At 39.9% G+C, this 20,165-nt stretch overlaps 1 long non-coding RNA gene across 1 annotated transcript; it reads right to left on the bottom strand.

Annotated features, from left to right (window-relative positions):
- Positions 1-8,621: 8,621 nt before the first annotated feature.
- LOC140587344 (uncharacterized) lies at positions 8,622-9,683 on the bottom strand. The gene is made up of 3 exons (XR_011989069.1): positions 9,630-9,683; positions 8,920-9,019; positions 8,622-8,694 (listed from the first exon to the last, which is right to left on the bottom strand). It is a non-coding gene; the product is annotated as an uncharacterized lncRNA (long non-coding RNA).
- Between the last annotated feature and the right edge of the window lie 10,482 nt (positions 9,684-20,165).

Raw genomic sequence — 20,165 nt, 5'->3', positions numbered from 1 at the left:
ATTAAGGTGGCATTGTTTTGATTTGAAAATTCATTTCTGTATTTGAAAATAGATTTCAATTTAAATAAAGCCTTTTGTTATTAGATTTGCAAAACATATTTATGTTTAAAATTAAGGTGGCATTGTTTTGATTTGAAAATTCATTTCTGTTTAAATAAAACCTTTTGTTATTAAAATTGCAATACTTACATTTCTGTTTAAAGTTAAGGTGCCATTGTTTTGATTTTAATTACATGACATTGTTTTAATAAAGGCTCTTGTTCTGTAATTTGTGGTCAAGTTGTCATTTGTAATAGCTTAGGAAAACTAGTGTAAACTTACCAACCGTACCGATATATGCTAAGTGAAATTATGACAGATTTGTTCATTAGTCCAACCATACCCAGATTTGCTAAGTCAACTTTGTAATTGTGACGTGTCTTTTCTAGTTTCATTAGACTAACTTAGCAGATTAGGAACTGTGACATGTGTTTTTTGGTTTCAATAGACTAACTTAGCGAATTAGGAACTGTGACATGTCTTTTCTATTATCATCTTACTAACTTAGCAATTCAGGTATTGCTATGTGACTTTTCTGGTACCATCTTACTAACTTAACAGATTAGGAATTATGTGACTTTTCTGGTATCATCTTACTAACTTAGCGATTCCGGAACTGTGATGTGTGGTTTCTGGTATCATCTTACTAACTTAGCGATTCTGGTATTGCTATGTGACTTTTCTGGTACCATCTTACTAACTTAGCGATTCCGGAATTGTGATGTGTGGTTTCTGGTATCATCTTACTAACTTAGCGATTCTGGTATTGCTATGTGACTTTTCTGGTATCATCTTACTAACTTAGTAATTGAGGTATTGTTATGTGACTTTTCTGGTATCATGTTACTACCTTAGCAATTGAGGTATTGCTATGTGACTTTTCTGGTATCATATTACTAATTTAGTAATTGAGGTATTGTTATGTGACTTTTCTGGTATCATCTCACTAACTTAGCAATTCAGGTATTGCTATGTGACTTTTCTGGTATCATATTACTAATTTAGCAATTGAGGTGTTGCTATGTTACTTTTCTGGTACCATCTTACTAACTTAGCACTTTAGGCATTGTTATGTGACTTTTCTGGTATCATCTCACTAACGTAGCAGTTCAGGTATTGTTATGGGACATTTCCGGTATCATCTTACTAACTTAGCAGTTCAGGTATTGCTATGTGACGTTTCTGGTATCATCTTACTAACGTAGCAATTCCGGAATCATGATGTGTGGTTTCTGGTATCTTACTAACTTAGCACTTTAGGAATTGTTATGTGACTTTTCTGGTATCATCTTACTAACTTAGCAATTCAGGTATTGCCATGTGTGGTTTCTGGTATCATCTCACTAACTTAGCAGTTCAGGTATTGCTATGTGACTTTCCTGGTATCATCTTACTAACTTAGCAATTCAGGTAGCGCTATGTGACTTTTCTGGTATCATCTTACTAACTTAGCGATTCCGGAATCATGATGTGTGGTTTCTGGTATCATCTTACTAACTTAGCACTTTAGGAATTGTGATGTGACGTTTCTGGTATCATATTACTAACTTAGCAATTACGGCATTGTGATGTGTGTTTTCTGGTATCATCCTACTAATTTAGCACTTCAGGTATTGTGACGTGACTTTTCTGGTATCATCTTACTAACATAGCAATTCAGGTATTGTTATGTGACTTTTCTGGTATCATCTTACTAGCTTAGCGATTCCAGAATTGTGATGTGTGGTTTCTGGTATCATCTTACTAACTTAGCAGCTTAGGTATTGTTATGTGACTTTTCTGTTATCATTTTACTAACTTAGCAGTTCAGGTATTGCTATGTGACGTTTCTGGTATCATCTTACTAACTTAGCGGATTAGGAACTGTTACGTGTGTTTTCTGGTTTCATTATAGTAAGTTAGCAATTACGGAACTGTGACGTGTCTTTAAACGTTTCATTATAGTAAGTTAGCAATTATGGAAGTGTGATGTGTCTTTTCTGGTTTCATTATAGTAAGTTAGCAACTTTGTAATTGCAATGTGTCTTTTCTGGTTTCATTAGACTAATTTAGCAGCTCCGGAACTGTGACGTGTCTTTTCTGGTTTCATTCGACTAACTTAACAATTTAGCAACTGCGACGTGTCTTTTCCGGTGTCATCTAACTAACTTAGCAAATTTGAAATTGTGACATTTGTTTCCTGGTTTCATTACATTAATTTAGCAATTTTCAAATTGCGACGTGTTTTCTGGTTTCATTAATAATATCACTTATGTAATTGAGAACCTTTAACATGACCAGTAAGACTATCAGTTGTCTAGTAATCATTTTGGAAAATCAATGTCAGACACTGATGAAACTATAGTTGTATTTATCACAACAAAAACAAAAGATAAGACTACCATTTGTCTAACGTCCAACATGGATAATGATGTCAGACACTGATGTAACTAAACAACTCTTTATCTACAACATTGTGATTATTTCTGGCTTGGAGGGACTCGAGCAGTCGCCACCAATTCCTCCTCAGTCCTGAAATTTAGACAGACAGCAGACACATCAATCACCAGTGATAGCAACTATAACAGTAAAGCAATAGTATTGGCAGTAGCACATTAGCTTTTTCAACATTTTGATGCAGCTTACTTCAGCAAATTCTTCAAAACATAGCTGACATCGAGCAGACTGGCCTTCAACTGTTTCATCGTCCCTAGCAGGAGAGGGTCGTCTTTCACAAATGGGCTGTTCTGAAAGGTAAGTATTTAATCAGTGTAATGTTTTTAATTTTAAACAACTACTGAAATTAAATTAAAGTGTTCTTACAGTGTCCTCATCGATTGTATGATTCCAGTCTTCAATATCAGCCAGGATAGATTTCAAACTTTCAGATTCTGTCTTTAATCAATGAAGACAAACATATGTTTAATAACAGCATATGCATTGATTTATATATATATATAGACAAGAACTTTAATCATGTATGTTTTTAGTTTTACCTCTGCATGTATCAATCACAATAAATTGTTGTTACTTACTTCAGCCTCTTCATCTTTACGTTTCGGAGTTGACTCACATTCTTCATCTACTGGTTTGTCAGTTTTACTGGTCCTCTTTGCCATGCTGATGATTATCCTGGAAAAGATTAAAGTTAGTCTTTTATATCTCATCAATTGCAATATATGGCACTACAGAATACAAGCCACCACAAAGTCTCTTAGACTGACTCTGATTGACACACAACCCTTTCCGTAATTACGTTATAGCATTTCCGTAATTGCATCATCTAGCATGAAGCTTCATAGCATTGCCAGAATTCCGTTATAACATTTCCGGAATTGCATCATCTAGCGTCAAGCTTCATAGCATTGCCGTAATTTCATTGTAGCATTTCTGAAATTGCATTATCTAGCTTCAAGCTTCATAGCATTGCTGCAATTACGTTATAGCATTTCCGAAATTACATTATTTAGCATGAAGCTTCATAGAATTTCCGAATTACGTCAAGAACCTTCTAGAAGTTTCTAAGCATTGCAAAAACATCAATAGACTTGATTATAAGTCAAATGCAATAATATGCATAAGTACCTGCACATTTTTAATCTTCATTAGCCTATCAAACAATTTTCAGTCTATTTGACGGGTGCAGCGGGTTACTAACATTTAAAAATTATAGTCTAACGGTTTCACTATGAGAAACAGTGAGATGGCTTAAAAGTTATTGTAGAAGACTAAATGCTACTAAAGAAAGGTTTTACATTACTTACCAAATAATGCTTCTAAAAGTTATGCTTGCCAGATGCACGTCTAAACAGCTTTCCAGTGTGTTTGTGAGCTCGTAAAAAAATACCGAGACTTTTATACTGAACCACAGACTCACGTGACCAAAGTCTATGAATATATTTGCGTATCATGAATAAATCATTGACGGATATGTTTCATTACATTAACTTTCCGGCCTTAGCAATTCCGTAATTGCGATGTGTGGTTTCTGTTATCATCTTACTAACGTAGCAATTCTGGTACTGTTATGTGACTTTTCTGGTATCATCTTACTACCTTAGCAATTCAGGTGTTGCTATGTTACTTTTCTGGTACCATCTTACTAACTTAGCACTTTAGGGATTGTTATGTGACTTTTCTGGTATCATCTTACTAACATAGCAGATTAGAAATTGTTATGTGCCTTTTCTGGTATCATCTCACTAACATAGCAATTCAGGTATTGCTATGTTGCTTTTCTGGTACTATCTTACTAACGTAGCAGATTAGGAATTGTTATGTGACTTTTCTGGTATCATTTTACTAACGTGGCAATTCTGGTACTGTTATGAGACTTTTCTGGTATCATCTTACTAACTTAGCAATTCTGGTACTGTTATGTGACTTTTCTGGTATCATCTTACTAACTTAGCAATTCAGATATTGCTATGTGACTTTTCTGGTAGCAGATTAGGAATTGTTATGTGGCTTCTCTGGTATCATCTTACTAACTTAGCAATGCCGTGATTGCACTGTGTGTTTTCTGGCTTCATTAGACTAACTTAGCAATTCCGGTTTTGTGTTATTAACTTAGCAATTCAGGACCTGCGACGTGTCTTTACTGGTTTTGTCTCATTAACTTAGCAATTCAACATTTGGTTTCATTACAGTAACTTAGCAACTTCATAACTATGTCATGTGTTTTCTGTTATCTTAAACATAGCAATTTCTGATTTGTGACATGTTATTAAGCTGTAGGTGCACATTCAGAATTACGAACTGCAAATGCAATTTTTAATTTAACATGACTGATCATTAATGATGCAGTTCAAAATTGTTAATGTGAGGTGTATAATCTAAGATTACAAACCAGTAAGACATTACCACTTGCCTAGTGACCAGTATGAAAAATAAAGTCAGACACTGATGAAACTCAACAACCTTTTATTAAATTTAACATCTTGATTAAATCCGATGTCGAGGGACTTTGGCAGTTGGTGCATCCTCAGGCCTAAAATTTAAACAGACAGCAGAAAAACATCAATTACCAATGACAGCAACTATAACAGTGAAGTAATAGTAGTGACAGTAGCACAATAGCTATTTCAATGTTTTGATGCAGCTTACTTTAGCATCTTCTTCAGAATATCGCTGACTTCAAGCAGGCTGGCCTTCAACAGTTTCATCGCCTCTAGCATGAGAGGATCACCTTTCACAAATGGGCAGATCTGAAAGGTACGTCATTAATCAGTTTCACGTTTTTAATTTTGAGCAACTAATGAAATGAAATTAAATTGCTCTTACAATGTCCTTATCGATATCTCGATTCCAGTCTTCAATATCAGCCAGGATGGACTTCAGATGCAACATTACAGTTGCTGCCTTCAATGAATCAGGATAAACATATGTTTAAAAACAGCATATATATATATGCAATTACATATTTATGTGTGCAATGCCTCACCAGCTTGCCTTTTCATAATCTCGCATATATTCTCAAGGTATTGTGATGGTATGACAAGAACTTTAATAATGTATGCCTTTAGTTTTACCGATATATTTATCTATGACAAAAAATTACTGTTACTTACGTCAGCTTCATCAATTATTTTGCTGTAAGATGACTCAGTTTTTTGATTCTCTGGGTCGTTTGACTTGTCCATCATTCTTGCCATTATGAAGATGATTATCCTGGAAAAGATTAAAGCTAGTCTTTTATATCTCATCAATTGCAATATATGGCACTACAGAATACAAGCCACCACAAAGTCTCTTAGACTGACTCTGATTGACACAACCCTTTCCGTAATTGCATTCTCTAGCGTGAAGCGTCATAGCATTGCCGTAATTACGTTATAGCATTTCCGTAATTGCATCATCTAGCATGAAGCTTCATAGCATTGCCAGAATTCCGTTATAACATTTCCAGAATTGCATCATCTAGCGTCAAGCTTCATAGCATTGCCGTAATTTCATTGTAGCATTTCTGAAATTGCATTATCTAGCTTCAAGCTTCATAGCATTGCTGCAATTACGTTATAGCATTTCCGAAATTACATTATCTAGCATGAAGCTTCGTAGAATTTCCGAATTACGTCAAGAACCTTCTAGAAGTTTCTAAGCATTGGAAAAACATCAATAGACTTGATTATAAGTCAAATGCAATAATATGCATAAGTACCTGCACGTTTTGAATCTTCATTAGCCTATCAAACAATTTTCAGTCTATTTGACGGGTGCAGCGGGTTACTAACATTTAAAAATTATAGTCTAACGGTTTCACTATGAGAAACAGTGAGATGGCTTAAAACTTATTGTAGAAGACTAAATGCTACTAAAGAAAGGTTTTACATTACTTACCAAATAATGCTTCTAAAAGTTATGCTTGCCAGATGCACGTCTAAACAGCTTTCCAATGTGTTTGTGAGCTCGGAAAAATTACCGAGACTTTTATACTGAACCACCGACTCACGTGACCAAAGTCTATGAATATATTTGCATATCATGAATAAATCATTGACAGATATGTTTCATTACACTAGCTTTCTGGTCTTAGCAATTCCGGCATTGCGATGTGTGGTTTCTGGTATCATCTTACTGACTTAGCACTGCAGTAATTGTTATGTGACTTCTGGTATCATCTTACTAACTTAGCAGTTCAGGTATTGTTATGTGACATTTCTGGTATCATCTTACTAACATAGCAGTTCAGGTATTGTTATGTGACTTTTCTGGTATCATCTTACTAACTTAGCGATTCCGGGATTGCGATGTGTGGTTTCTGGTATCATCCTACTAACTTAGCACTTCAGGTATTGTGTCGTGACTTTTCTGGTATCATCTTACTAACATAGCATTTCAGGTATTGCTATGTGACTTTTCTGGTACCATCTTACTAACGTAGCAGTTCAGGTATTGTTATGTGACTTTTCTGGTATCATCTCACTAACATAGCAGTTCAGGTATTGTTATGTCACATTTCTGGTATCATCTTACTAACTTAGCACTGTAGGAATTGTTATGTGACTTTTCTGGTATCATCTCACTAACTTAGCAATTCAGGTATTGCTATGTGACTTTTCTGGTACCATCTTACTAATCTAGCAATTCCGGTACTGTGACGTGACTTTTCTGGTATCATCTTACTAACTTAGCACTTTAGGGATTGCGATGTGGCTTTTCTGGTACCATATTACTAACTTAGCAATAACGGCATTGTGATGTGTGTTTTCTGTTATCATCCTACTAACCTAGCACTTCAGGTATTGTGACGTGACTTTTCTGGTATCATCCTACTAACCTAGCACTTCCGGTACTGTGACGTGACTTTTCTGATATCATATTACTAACCTAGCAGATTAGGAATTGTTATGTGACTTTTCTGATATCATCTTACTAACTTAGCGATTTCTGGAATCATCTTACTAACGTAGCAATTCAGGTATTGCTATGTGACGTTTCTGGTATCATATTACTAACCTAGCAGTTTAGGAATTGCGATGTGTCTTTTCTGTTATCATCTTACTAACTTAGCACTTTAGGAATTGCGATGTGTCTTTTCTGGTATCATATTACTAACCTAGCAATTACGGCATTGTGACGTGACGTTTCTGGTATCATCTTACTAACTTAGCAATCCAGGTATTGTTATGTGGCTTTTCTGGTATCATCTTACTAATTTAGCAGATTAGGAATTGTTATGTGACTTTTCTGTTATTATCTTACTAACTTAGCAATACAGGTATTGTTATGTGGCTTTTCTGGTATCATCTTACTAATTTAGCAGATTAGGAATTGTTATGTGACTTTTCTGTTATCATCTTACTAACTTAGCAATTCAGGTATTGTGACGTGACTTTTCTGGTATCATCTTACTAACTTAGCAATTCAGGTATTGTTATGTGACTTTTCTGGTATCATCTTACTAGCTTAGCAATTCCGGAATTGTGATGTGTGTTTTCTGGTATCATCTTACTAACGTAGCAGTTTAGGTATTGTTATGTGACTTTTCTGGTACCATCTTACTAACGTAGCAGATTCGGAATTGTTATGTGACTTTTGTGGTATCATCTAACAAACTTAGTGATTTTGGAACCGTGATGTGTGGTTTCTGGTATCATCTTACTACCTTAGCAATTCAGGTATTGCTAATAACACTGATGTAATTATGAAACATTAACATGACCAATAAGACATTATCAGTAAGCATTATGGAAAATCAAAAAGTCAGACAATGATGAAACCTAAGTAACTTTTATTAATCACAACTGAAAATAAAACATGTTGATGTGTAGGGACTCAAGCAGTTCGCCCGGATGCATCGTCATGCCTGAAATTTAGACAGACAGACAGCAAACATCAATCACCAGTGACAGCAACCATAACATTAAGTAATAGTAGTGGCAGTAGCACATTAACTTTTTCAATGTCTCGATGCAGCTTACTTTGGAAATGTCTTCAAAATATCGCCGATATCGAGCAGATTGATTTTCAACTGTGTCAGCGCCGCTAGCAGGGGAGGATCTTCTTTCACAAATGGGCAGATCTAAAAGGTAAGTATTTAATCAGTTTCATGTTTTTAATTTTTGAACAACTAATGAAATTAAATGAAAGTATTCTTACAAAGCTCTCATCGATTGCACGGATCCAGGCTTCAGTATCAGCCAGGATGGAGTTCAAGGATTCAAACGCTGCCTTCTTTAAATCAGGACAAACATCTTTATCACTAAGATGATAATAAACATATGCATTGATATAAATATATATTTATTTTGGTTTCTGTGCAATACCTCAACCAACTTGCCTTTTCATAATCTCAGAGATATTCTCAAGGTAATGTGATGTTATGACAAGATATATAATGATATATGTTTTTAGTTTTATCTATGTAATTGTCCATGACAATAAACTGTTGTTACTTACTTTAGCATCTTCATTTATGGGGTTCTGAGCTGACGCACTTTCTTCATTTCCTGGTTTGTCAGTCTTATTGGTTGTCTTTTCCATGATGACAATGATTATCCTGGAAAAGATTAAAGTTAGTCTTTTATATCTCATCAATTGCAATATATGGCACTACAGAATACAAGCCACCGCAAAGTCTCTTAGACTGACTCTGATTGACACACAACCCTTTCCGTAATTGCATTCTCTAGCGTGAAGCGTCATAGCATTGCCGTAATTACGTTATAGCATTTCCGTAATTGCATCATCTAGCATGAAGCTTCATAGCATTGCCAGAATTACGTTATAACGTTTCCGGAATTGCATCATCTAGCGTCAAGCTTCATAGCATTGCTGCAATTACGTTATAGCATTTCCGAAATTACATTATCTAGCATGAAGCTTCATAGAATTTCTGAATTACGTCAAGAACCTTCTAGAAGTTTCTAAGCATTGGAAAAACATCAATAGACTTGATTATAAGTCAAATGCAATAATATGCATAAGTACCTGCACGTTTTGAATCTTCATTAGCCTATCAAACAAATTTCAGTCTATTTGACGGGTGCAGCGGGTTACTAACATTTAAAAATTATAGTCTAACGGTTTCACTATGAGAAACAGTGAGATGGCTTAAAACTTATTGTAGAAGACTAAATGCTACTAAAGAAAGGTTTTACATTACTTACCAAATAATGCTTCTAAAAGTTATGCTTGCCAGATGCACGTCTAAACAGCTTTCCAATGTGTTTGTGAGCTCGGAAAAATTACCGAGACTTTTATACTGAACCACCGACTCACGTGACCAAAGTCTATGAATATATTTGCATATCATGAATAAATCATTGACAGATATGTTTCATTACACTAGCTTTCTGGCCTTAGCAATTCCGGCATTGCGATGTGTGGTTTCTGGTATCATCTTACTAACGTAGCAGATTAGGAATTGTTATGTGACTTTTCTGGTACCATCTTACTAACTTAGCAGATTAGGAATTGTTATGTGACTTTTCTGGTATCATGTCACTAACTTAGCAGTTCAGGTATTGTTATGTGACATTTCTGGTATCATCTCACTAACGTAGCGGTTCAGGTATTGTTATGTGACATTTCTGGTATCATCTGACTAACTTAGCAATCCCGGAACTGCGAAGTGACATATCTGGTATCATCTTACTAATCTAGCGATTCCGGTACTGTGACGTGATGTTTCTGGTATCATCTCACTAACTTAGCAATGTCGGAAGTACTAAGTGTTTTCCCGTCTTACTAGGCCTCAAACTAACATTAGGGGGCGTCACGGCCGAACCGTGTGACCTACACATCTGACCTTTGGCAAGCATTAACTAGATCAGCTCTGGATCAAGTCTGCCAAGTTTTATGAATGTGACCCTTACGAAAGGCCTACAGTGACCTCTTGAATTTGCTATTGTCGGCAATGTTAAGTGAATGGAGACACCACACCTCTCATTAGACAGGCCATAACTTCAGGTAGCAGTGACCTAGGAAAATGATTAAAAGTGCTCCTGATACTAGACAGTCTGCACCTAAATGTAATCTATACATGTCCATTAAAATTATGCCTCCTTAATTTGAAACCAACGCATATTTTATCATTAGTGGCTGCACTTTTTTCACTAGGCCTCAAACTAACATGTGGGGGCGTCACGGCTGAGCCGTACGAGCTAGAGGTCTGAAATTCGGCCTGCACAAACTAGGTATACGTATGAATAAGTGTGCCAAGCCTCATGAACGCAGCACTTACCAAAGAGCTATAGTGGGCTGTAGAATTTGCTAAGTTGGGCAATGCAAGTCAATGGGGACATATGAGAGAGTAGGCCGCAAACGAACATGAGGGGCAGTAACGGCCCAGCCGTACGAGCTGCAGGTCTGAAACTCGGTGGAGACATACTAGACGGATGCCTGATGAAGCACGTGCAGCATCATCAGTGCAGACCTGACCAAAAAATTTCTACAATGTTTTTAATATTACAAAACCAACTTTGTTAGTGATATTTCCGGAAACGTGCGTTTTCTGGTTTGACTAACTTAGCAACGGCGGAATTGTGACGTGTGTTTTCTGGTATCATATTACTAACTTAGCACTTCAGGTATTGTGACGTGCCTTTTCTGGTATCATCTTACTAACTTAGCACTGTAGGAATTGCGATGTGACTTTTCTGGTATGATATTACTAACTTAGCAATTACGGCATTGTGATGTGTGTTTTCTGGTATCATCATATTAACCTAGCACTTCAGGTGTTGTTATGTGACTTTTCTGGTATCATCTCAATAACGTAGCAGTTCAGGTATTGTTATGTGTCTTTTCTGGTATCATCTCACTAACTTAGCAGTTCAGGTATTGTTATGTGACATTTCTGGTATTATCTTACTAACGTAGCAGTTCAGGTATTGTTATGTGACTTTTCTGATATCATCTTACTAACTTAGCAGTTCAGGTATTGTTATTTGACATTTCTGGTATCATCTCACTAACTTAGCAGTTCAGGTATTGTTATGTGACATTTCTGGTATCATCTTACTAACTTAGCAATGTCGGGAGTACTAAGTGTTTTCCCGTCTTACTAGGCCTCAAACTAACATTAGGGGGCGTCACGGCCGAACCGTATGACCTACACATCTGACCTTTGGCATGCATTAACTAGATCAGCTCTGGATCAAGTCTGCCAAGTTTTATGAATGTGACCCTTACGAAAGGCCTACAGTGATCTCTTGAATTTGCTATGGTAGGCAAGGCTGTTTAGGCCCGTATAGGCCTCAAACTAACTTAAGGGGGCATAACTGCACGGCCGTAGAAGCTAGGAAGATGGTTCAAAGTGTTCCTGAAACTAGACGGTCTGCCCTTCAATTGCCCCTATACATGTTTATTAAAGTTGTGCCTCCTTAATTTGAAAATAGACTGTTTCTTTATCTGCCTAGACGGAAGATCTTTAAGCAGATGATCGACTCCCCCTCTCAGACAACGTCACGGGGGGTCACGGCCAAGCCGTACGAGCTAGAGGTCTGAAATTCGGCACGGCAAAACTAGACACCCGCCGGAACGACCGAGCCGAGTTGCGTGACCGTAGCTCGCACCCGTGTCCCGCAGTTAATTTTTAAATTTCAGTATGTAGGCAATGTTAAGTGAATGGCTGCCTTTGACAGGCCATAACTTCACGTAGCAGTGACCTAGGAAGATGATCCAAGATGTTTCTGAAACTGGACGGTGTACTGTACAATCCTCCCTATACATATCCATTAAAATTATGCCTCCTTGATTTGAAATTAGCAGGTGAGTGCCATCAGATGTGGCAATGCCGGAACTGTTAGGCGTAATCCCGTTTCCAGAATTGTCACGACGCATTTCTGGGTCATTAAGTTTTCAATCGACGTCAATTAGGCAATGGCCCCGCGGAGCAGCGACGAAGGACGACGGGTCAAAGTTCACCGTGGACTACGAGCCCCTCCAGAGAAGGCCATCCATACACCTCTGTTAAAATTATGCCCCCAAGATGCCCGTAGAAGGGGTTTCCCAACATCAAAGAGGACCACTCTGCGCCGTATGAGCGCTCCCCATATTAGAGCCAATTAGCGGATATCTCGGCGGAGGTGCGACGTAGGGGGTCGGGTCGAGGCTCTCCCGACACCGGACGCCGGCGGCGCAAAGTCCCTCCATATATGTCCGTTAGAATTATGCCCCCTACATACGGCAGGAGCACAAGTTGATGATATTTTGCCTCATCTGGGCCAAAAAATGGGGGTAAGGTCCTAGGCCCTCTACCCCATGTCGAAAGGCTGCCGAAGCTCGGAGGGGACGTCATTAGAAAAATGATCATAACTGCAGTTCGCTTAGAGCTAGAGGTCTGAAATTTGGAATACTGACGGAGGAGGGTGGCCTGCATCAGTGACCCGAATTTTGGAGGTCTAGACCACACGGGGAAGGTTTTATTAACCCTTTAGCGTCTGGTGGTCTCACGGCCGGCCCGTTTGAGCTAGGAGCGTGAGATTTGGCACAGTGGAGCCCCACCGAGGTCTATATCACATACTGGAGAATCAGCGGTCTAGACCTCAGCACTAGGCCGCAAAGTACAAAAAGGTACCTGCGGCCTAGGCCATGCGACCCAGAGGTCTGGATTTTTTACTGCACACACATGGGAGACTGAAGACCACACCTGTAGAGTTTCAAAGGTGTAGACCTCACAGAACTGTTTTTATAGGCCCTCAAAGTCAGTGAGGTCGGCAATGTTAAGTCAATGGAGGCACCCCATCTGTCACTTCTAGGCCCATAACTTCAGCTAGGAGTGGCCTAGGAACACCATTCAAAGTGCTACTAAAACTACAGAGTCTGCCCTTTAATTTCATGTATAGATATCACCTTAATTAGCAGATCTTCATGTCAAACAATGGGCTTTACTTTTGGTGACCTTTCGTGACCTTTCCACAAATGCGTCGTGCGGTTCCGGATATGCGCTTTATGGCCTAGGGGGACTTCTGGGGGGCCTACGACTGACCCGTACCACCTATGGGTCTGAAATTCGGCACACGTAAACTAGACGCCTTCAGGAATGACCGTGCCCAGTCTGAAGACTGTGGCCCTTACCAAAGTCCCGCAGTGGCCCTTTGAATTTGCTACGGTAGGCAATGTTAAGTGAATGGAGTCCTTTGACAGGGCATAACTACAGGTAGCAGTGGCCTAGGGAGATGATCCAAAGTGTTCCTGAAACTAGACAGTCTGCTCTACAATCCCCCCAATACATGTTTATTAAAATTGTGCCTCCTTAACTTGATAACACTAGGCTTTTGACCTTGAGTGCATGTTCTGCCTCTGCCTGCCTGGAAGATCTTTGTTGATGATTGACTGTATCATATTACTAACTTAGCAATTCCGGACCTGTGTTGTGTGGTTTCTGGTATCATCTGACTAACTTAGCAGTTCAGGTATTGTTATGTGACATTTCTGGTATCATCTCACTAACGTAGCAGTTCAGGTATTGTTATGTGACATTTCTGGTATCATCTCACTAACGTAGCAGTTCAGGTATTGTTATGTGACATTTCTGGTATCATCTTACTAACGTAGCAGTTCAGGTACTGTTATGTGACATTTCTGGTATCATCTTACTAACTTAGCAATTTAGGGATTGCGATGTGACTTTTCTGGTATCATATTACAAACTTAGCATTTTAGTAATTGTTATGTGACTTTTCTGTTATCATCTCACTAACTTAGCAATTGAGGTATTGTTATGTCACATTTCTGGTATCATCTCACTAACTTAGCAGTTCAGGTAGTGTTATGTGACATTTCTGGTATCATCCTACTAACTTAGCACTTCAGGTATTGTGACGTGACATTTCTGGTATCATCTTACTAACTTAGCAATCCCGGAACTGCGAAGTGACATTTCTGGTATCATCTTACTAATCTAGCGATTCCGGTACTGTGACGTGATGTTTCTGGTATCATCTTACTAACTTAGCAATGTCGGAAGTACTAAGTGTTTTCCCGTCTTACTAGGCCTCAAACTAACATTAGGGGGCGTCACGGCCGACCCGTATGACCTACACGTCTGACCTTTGGCATGCATAAACTAGATCAACTCAGGAACAAGTGTGCCAAGTTTTATGACCGTGACCCTTACGAAAGGCCCACAGTGACCTCTTGAATTTGCTATGGTAGGCAAGGCTGTTTAGGTCCGTGTAGGCCTCGAACTGACTTAAGGGGGCATAACTGCACGACCGTAGAAGCTAGGAAGATGGTTCAAAGTGTTCCTGAAAGTAGACAATCTGTCCTTCAATTACCCCGATACATGTTTATTTAAATTGTGCCTCCTTAATTTGAAAATAGACTGTTTCTTTATCTGCCTAGACGGAAGATCTTTAAGCAGATGATCGACTCCCCCTCTCAGACAACGTCACGGGGGGTCACGGCCAAGCCGTACGAGCTAGAGGTCTGAAATTCGGCAGCACAAAACTAGGTACCCGCAGGAACGACCGTGCCAAGTTCCGTGGCCGTAGCTCGCACCCGTGTCCCGCAGTTAATTTTTAAATTTCAGTATGTAGGCAATGTTAAGTGAATGGCTGCCTTTGACAGGCCATAACTTCACGTAGCAGTGACCTAGGAAGATGATCCAAGATGTTTCTGAAACTGGACAGTATACTGTACAATCCTCCCTATACATATCCATTAAAATTATGCCTCCTTGATTTGAAATTAGCAGGTGAGTGCCATCAGATGTGGCAATGCCGGAACTGTTAGGCGTAATCCCGTTTCCAGAATTGTCACGACGCATTTCTGGGTCATTAAGTTTTCAATCAACATCAATTAGGCAATGGCCCCGCGGAGCAGCGACGAATGACGACGGGTCAAAGTTCACCGTGGACTACGAGCCCCTCCAGAGATGGCCCTCCATACACCTCTGTGAAAATTATGCCCCCAAGATGCCCGTAGAAGGGGTTTCCCAACATCAAAGAGGACCGCTCTGCGCCGTATGAGCGCTCCCCATATTAGAGCCAATCAGCAGATATCTCGGCGGAGGTGCGACGTAGGGGGTCGGGTCGAGGCTTTCCCGACACCGGACGTCGGCGGCGCAAAGTCCCTCCATACATGTCCGTTAGAATTATGCCCCCTACATACGGCAGGAGCACAAGTTGATGATATTTTGCCTCATCTGGGCCAAAAAATGGGGGTAAGGTCCTAGGCCCTCTACCCCATGTCGAAAGGCTGCCGAAGCTCGGAGGGGACGTCATTAGAAAAATGATCATAACTGCAGTTCGCTTAGAGCTAGAGGTCTGAAATTTGGAATACTGACGGAGGAGGGTGGCCTGCATCAGTGACCCGAATTTTGGAGGTCTAGACCACACGGGGCAGGTTTTATTAACCCTTTAGCGTCTGGTGGTCTCACGGCCGGCCCGTTTGAGCTAGGAGCGTGAGATTTGGCACAGTGGAGCCCCACCGAGGTCTATATCACATACTGGAGAATCAGCGGTCTAGACCTCAGCACTAGGCCGCAAAGTACAAAAAGGTACCTGCGGCCTAGGCCGTGCGACCCAGAGGTCTGGATTTTTTACTGCACACACATGGGAGACTGAAGACCACACCTGTAGAGTTTCAAAGGTGTAGACCTCACAGAACTGTTTTTATAGGCCCTCAAAGTCAGTGAGGTCGGCAATGTTAAGTCAATGGAGGCACCCCACCTGTCACTTCTAGGCCCATAACTTCAGCTAGGAGTGGCCTAGGAACACCATTCAAAGTGCTAGTAAAACTACAGAGTCTGCCCTTTAATTTCATGTATAGATATCACCTTAATTAATCTTCATGTCAAACAATGGGCTTTACTTTTGGTGACCTTTCGTGACCTTTCCACAAATGCGTCGTGCGGTTCCGGATATGCGCTTTATGGCCTAGGGGGACTTCTGGGGGGCCTACGACTGACCCGTACCACCTATGGGTCTGAAATTCGGCACACGTAAACTAGACGCCTTCAGGAATGACCGTGCCCAGTCTGAAGACTGTGGCCCTTACCAAAGTCCCGCAGTGGCCCTTTGAATTTGCCACGGTAGGCAATGTTAAGTGAATGGAGTCCTTAGACAGGGCATAACTACAGGTAGCAGTGGCCTAGGGAGATGATCCAAAGTGTTCCTGAAACTAGACAGTCTGCTGTACAATCCCCCCAATACATGTTTATTAAAATTGTGCCTCCTTAACTTGATAACACTAGGCTTTTGACCTTGAGTGCATGTTCTGCCTCTGCCTGCCTGGAAGATCTTTGTTGATGATTGACTGTATCATATTACTAACTTAGCGGTTCAGGTATTGTTAGGTGTCTTTTCTGGTATCATCTCAGTAACTTAGCAGTTCAGGTATTGTTATGTGACATTTCTGGTATTATATTACTAACTTAGCGATTACAGCATTGTTATGTCACATTTCTGGTATCATATTACTAACTTAGCAATGCCAGCATTGTTATGTCACATTTCTGGTATCATCTCACTAACGTAGCGGTTCAGGTATTGTTATGTGACATTTCTGGTATCATCTCACTAACGTAGCAGTTCAGGTATTGCTATGTGACGTTTCTGGTATCATCTGACTAACTTAGCAGTTCAGGTATTGTTATGTGACTTTTCTGGTATCATCTCACTAACTTAGCAGTTCAGGTATTGTCATGTGACATTTCTGGTATCATCTCACTAACTTAGCGGTTCAGGTATTGTTATGTGACTTTTCTGGTATCATCTCACTAACTTAGCAGTTCAGGTATTGTTATGTCACATTTCTGGTATCATCTCACTAACTTAGCAGTTCAGGTACTGTTATGTCACATTTCTGGTATCATCTCACTAACTTAGCAGTTCAGGTATTGTTATGTGACATTTCTGGTATCATCTCACTAACGTAGCAGTTCAGGTATTGTTATGTGACATTTCTGGTATCATCTTACTAACTTAGCAGTTCAGGTATTGCTATGTGACGTTTCTGGTATCATCTTACTAACGTAGCGATTCCGGAATCATGATGTGTGGTTTCTGGTATCATCTTACTAACGTAGCACTTTAGGGATTGCGATGTGACTTTTCTGGTATCATATTACTAACGTAGCAGATTAGCAATTGTTATGTGACTTTTCGGGTATCATCTTACTAACTTAGCAATCCCGGAACTGCGACGTGACATTTCTGGTATCATCTTACTAATCTAGCGATTCCGGTACTGTGACGTGATGTTTCTGGTATCATCTTACTAACTTAGCAATGTCGGAAGTACTAAGTGTTTTCCCGTCTTACTAGGCCTCAAACTAACATTAGGGGGCGTCACGGCCGAACCGTATGACCTACACATCTGACCTTTGGCATGCATAAACTAGATCAGCTCTGGATCAAGTCTGCCAAGTTTTATGAATGTGACCCTTACGAAAGGCCTACAGTGACCTCTTGAATTTGCTATTGTCGGCAATGTTAAGTGAATGGAGACACCACACCTCTCATTAGACAGGCCATAACTTCAGGTAGCAGTGACCTAGGAAAATGATTAAAAGTGCTCCTGATACTAGACAGTCTGCACCTAAATGTAATCTATACATGTCCATTAAAATTATGCCTCCTTAATTTGAAACCAACGCACATTTTATCATTAGTGGCTGCACTTTTTTCACTAGGCCTCAAACTAACATGTGGGGGCGTCACGGCTGAGCCGTACGAGCTAGGGGTCTGAAATTCGGCCTGCACAAACTAGTTATACGTATGAATAAGTGTGCCAAGCCTCATGAACGCAGCACTTACCAAAGAGCTATAGTGGGCCGTAGAATTTGCTAAGTTGGGCAATGCAAGTCAATGGGGACATATGAGAGAGTAGGCCGCAAACGAACATGAGGGGCCGTAACGGCCCAGCCGTACGAGTTGCAGGTCTGATACTCGGTGGAGACATACTAGACGGATGCCTGATGAAGCACGTGCAGCATCATCAGTGCAGACCTGACCAAAAAATTTCTACAATGGTTTTAATATTACAAAACCAACTTTGTTAGTGATATTTCCGGAAACGTGCGTTTTCCGGTTTGACTAACTTAGCAACGTCGGAATTGTGACGTGTGTTTTCTGGTATCATGTTACTAACTTATCAATTACGGCATTGTGACGTGACTTTTCTGGTATCATCTTACTAACTTAGCAATCCCGGAACTGCGGCGTGACATTTCTGGTATCATCTTACTAATCTAGCAATTCCAGTATTGTGACGTGACTTTTCTGGTATCATCTTACTAACTTAGCACTTTAGTAATTGCGATGTGACAATTCTGTTATCATATTACTAACTTAGCAATTACGGCATTGTGATGTGTGTTTTCTGGTATCATCATATTAACCTAGCACTTCAGGTGTTGTTATGTGACTTTTCTGGTATCATCTCAATAACGTAGCAGTTCAGGTATTGTTATGTGACTTTTCTGGTATCATCTCACTAACTTAGCAGTTCAGGTATTGTTATGTGACATTTCTGGTATCATCTCACTAACTTAGCGGTTCAGGTATTGTTATGTGACTTTTCTGGTATCATCTCACTAACTTAGCAGTTCAGGTATTGTTATGTCACATTTCTGGTATCATGTCACTAACGTAGCAGTTCAGGTATTGTTATGTGACATTTCTGGTATCATCTCACTAACGTAGCAGTTCAGGTATTGCTATGTGACGTTTCTGGTATCATCTGACTAACTTAGCAGTTCAGGTATTGTTATGTGACTTTTCTGGTATCATCTCACTAACTTAGCAGTTCAGGTATTGTCATGTGACATTTCTGGTATCATCTCACTAACGTAGCAGTTCAGGTAGTGTTATGTCACATTTCTGGTATCATCTTACTAACTTAGCAGTTCAGGTATTGTTATGTCACATTTCTGGTATCATCTTACTAACGTAGCAGTTCAGGTATTGTTATGTGACTTTTCTGGTATCACCTTACTAACTTAGCGGTTCAGGTATTGATGTGTCACATTTCTGGTATCATCCTACTAACTTAGCACTTCAGCTATTGTGACGTGACTTTTCTGGTATCATCTCAATAACGTAGCAGTTCAGGTATTGTTATGTGACTTTTCTGGTATCATCTCACTAACTTAGCAGTTCAGGTATTGTTATGTGACATTTCTGGTATCATCTCACTAACTTAGCGGTTCAGGTATTGCTATGTGACGTTTCTGGTATCATATTACTAACCTAGCAATTCCGGAGGTACTAAGTGTTTTCCCCGATCTTACTAGGCCTCAACTAACATTAGGGGGCGTCACGGCCGAACCGTATGACCTACACATCTGACCTTTGGCATGCATACACTAGGTCAGCTCAGGAACAAGTCTGCCACAGGTTTATGACTGTGACCCTTACGAATTGCCTACAGTGACCTCTTGAATTTGCTAAGTTTGGCAGTTCCAGTGCAAGATCAGGGATCAGGTATCATGCATCCCCTGACTTTATTGTGGCCTGGTCGAGTGCATGGTATTAGATGGCCAGTGCATTTCATGTAGCATGGGGGTCTCCAAACCCTTACTCAAACCTCCTTCCTAACCTCAAACTCCTACCCTAACCCCCAACCCACCTCCGGTCCCTAAACCTAACCCTTACCCAAACCCTAACCCCAATTCTCCAGGCCCTAACCCCAAATCCCAACTCCAACCATACTCCTGCCCTAACCCCCAACCCACCTCCGATCCCTAAACTTAA

Source organism: Paramormyrops kingsleyae, unplaced genomic scaffold, assembly GCF_048594095.1.
Source record: "Paramormyrops kingsleyae isolate MSU_618 unplaced genomic scaffold, PKINGS_0.4 ups180, whole genome shotgun sequence".
Taxonomy (NCBI): domain Eukaryota; kingdom Metazoa; phylum Chordata; class Actinopteri; order Osteoglossiformes; family Mormyridae; genus Paramormyrops; species Paramormyrops kingsleyae.
This window is presented reverse-complemented; position numbering and strand designations above follow the sequence as displayed.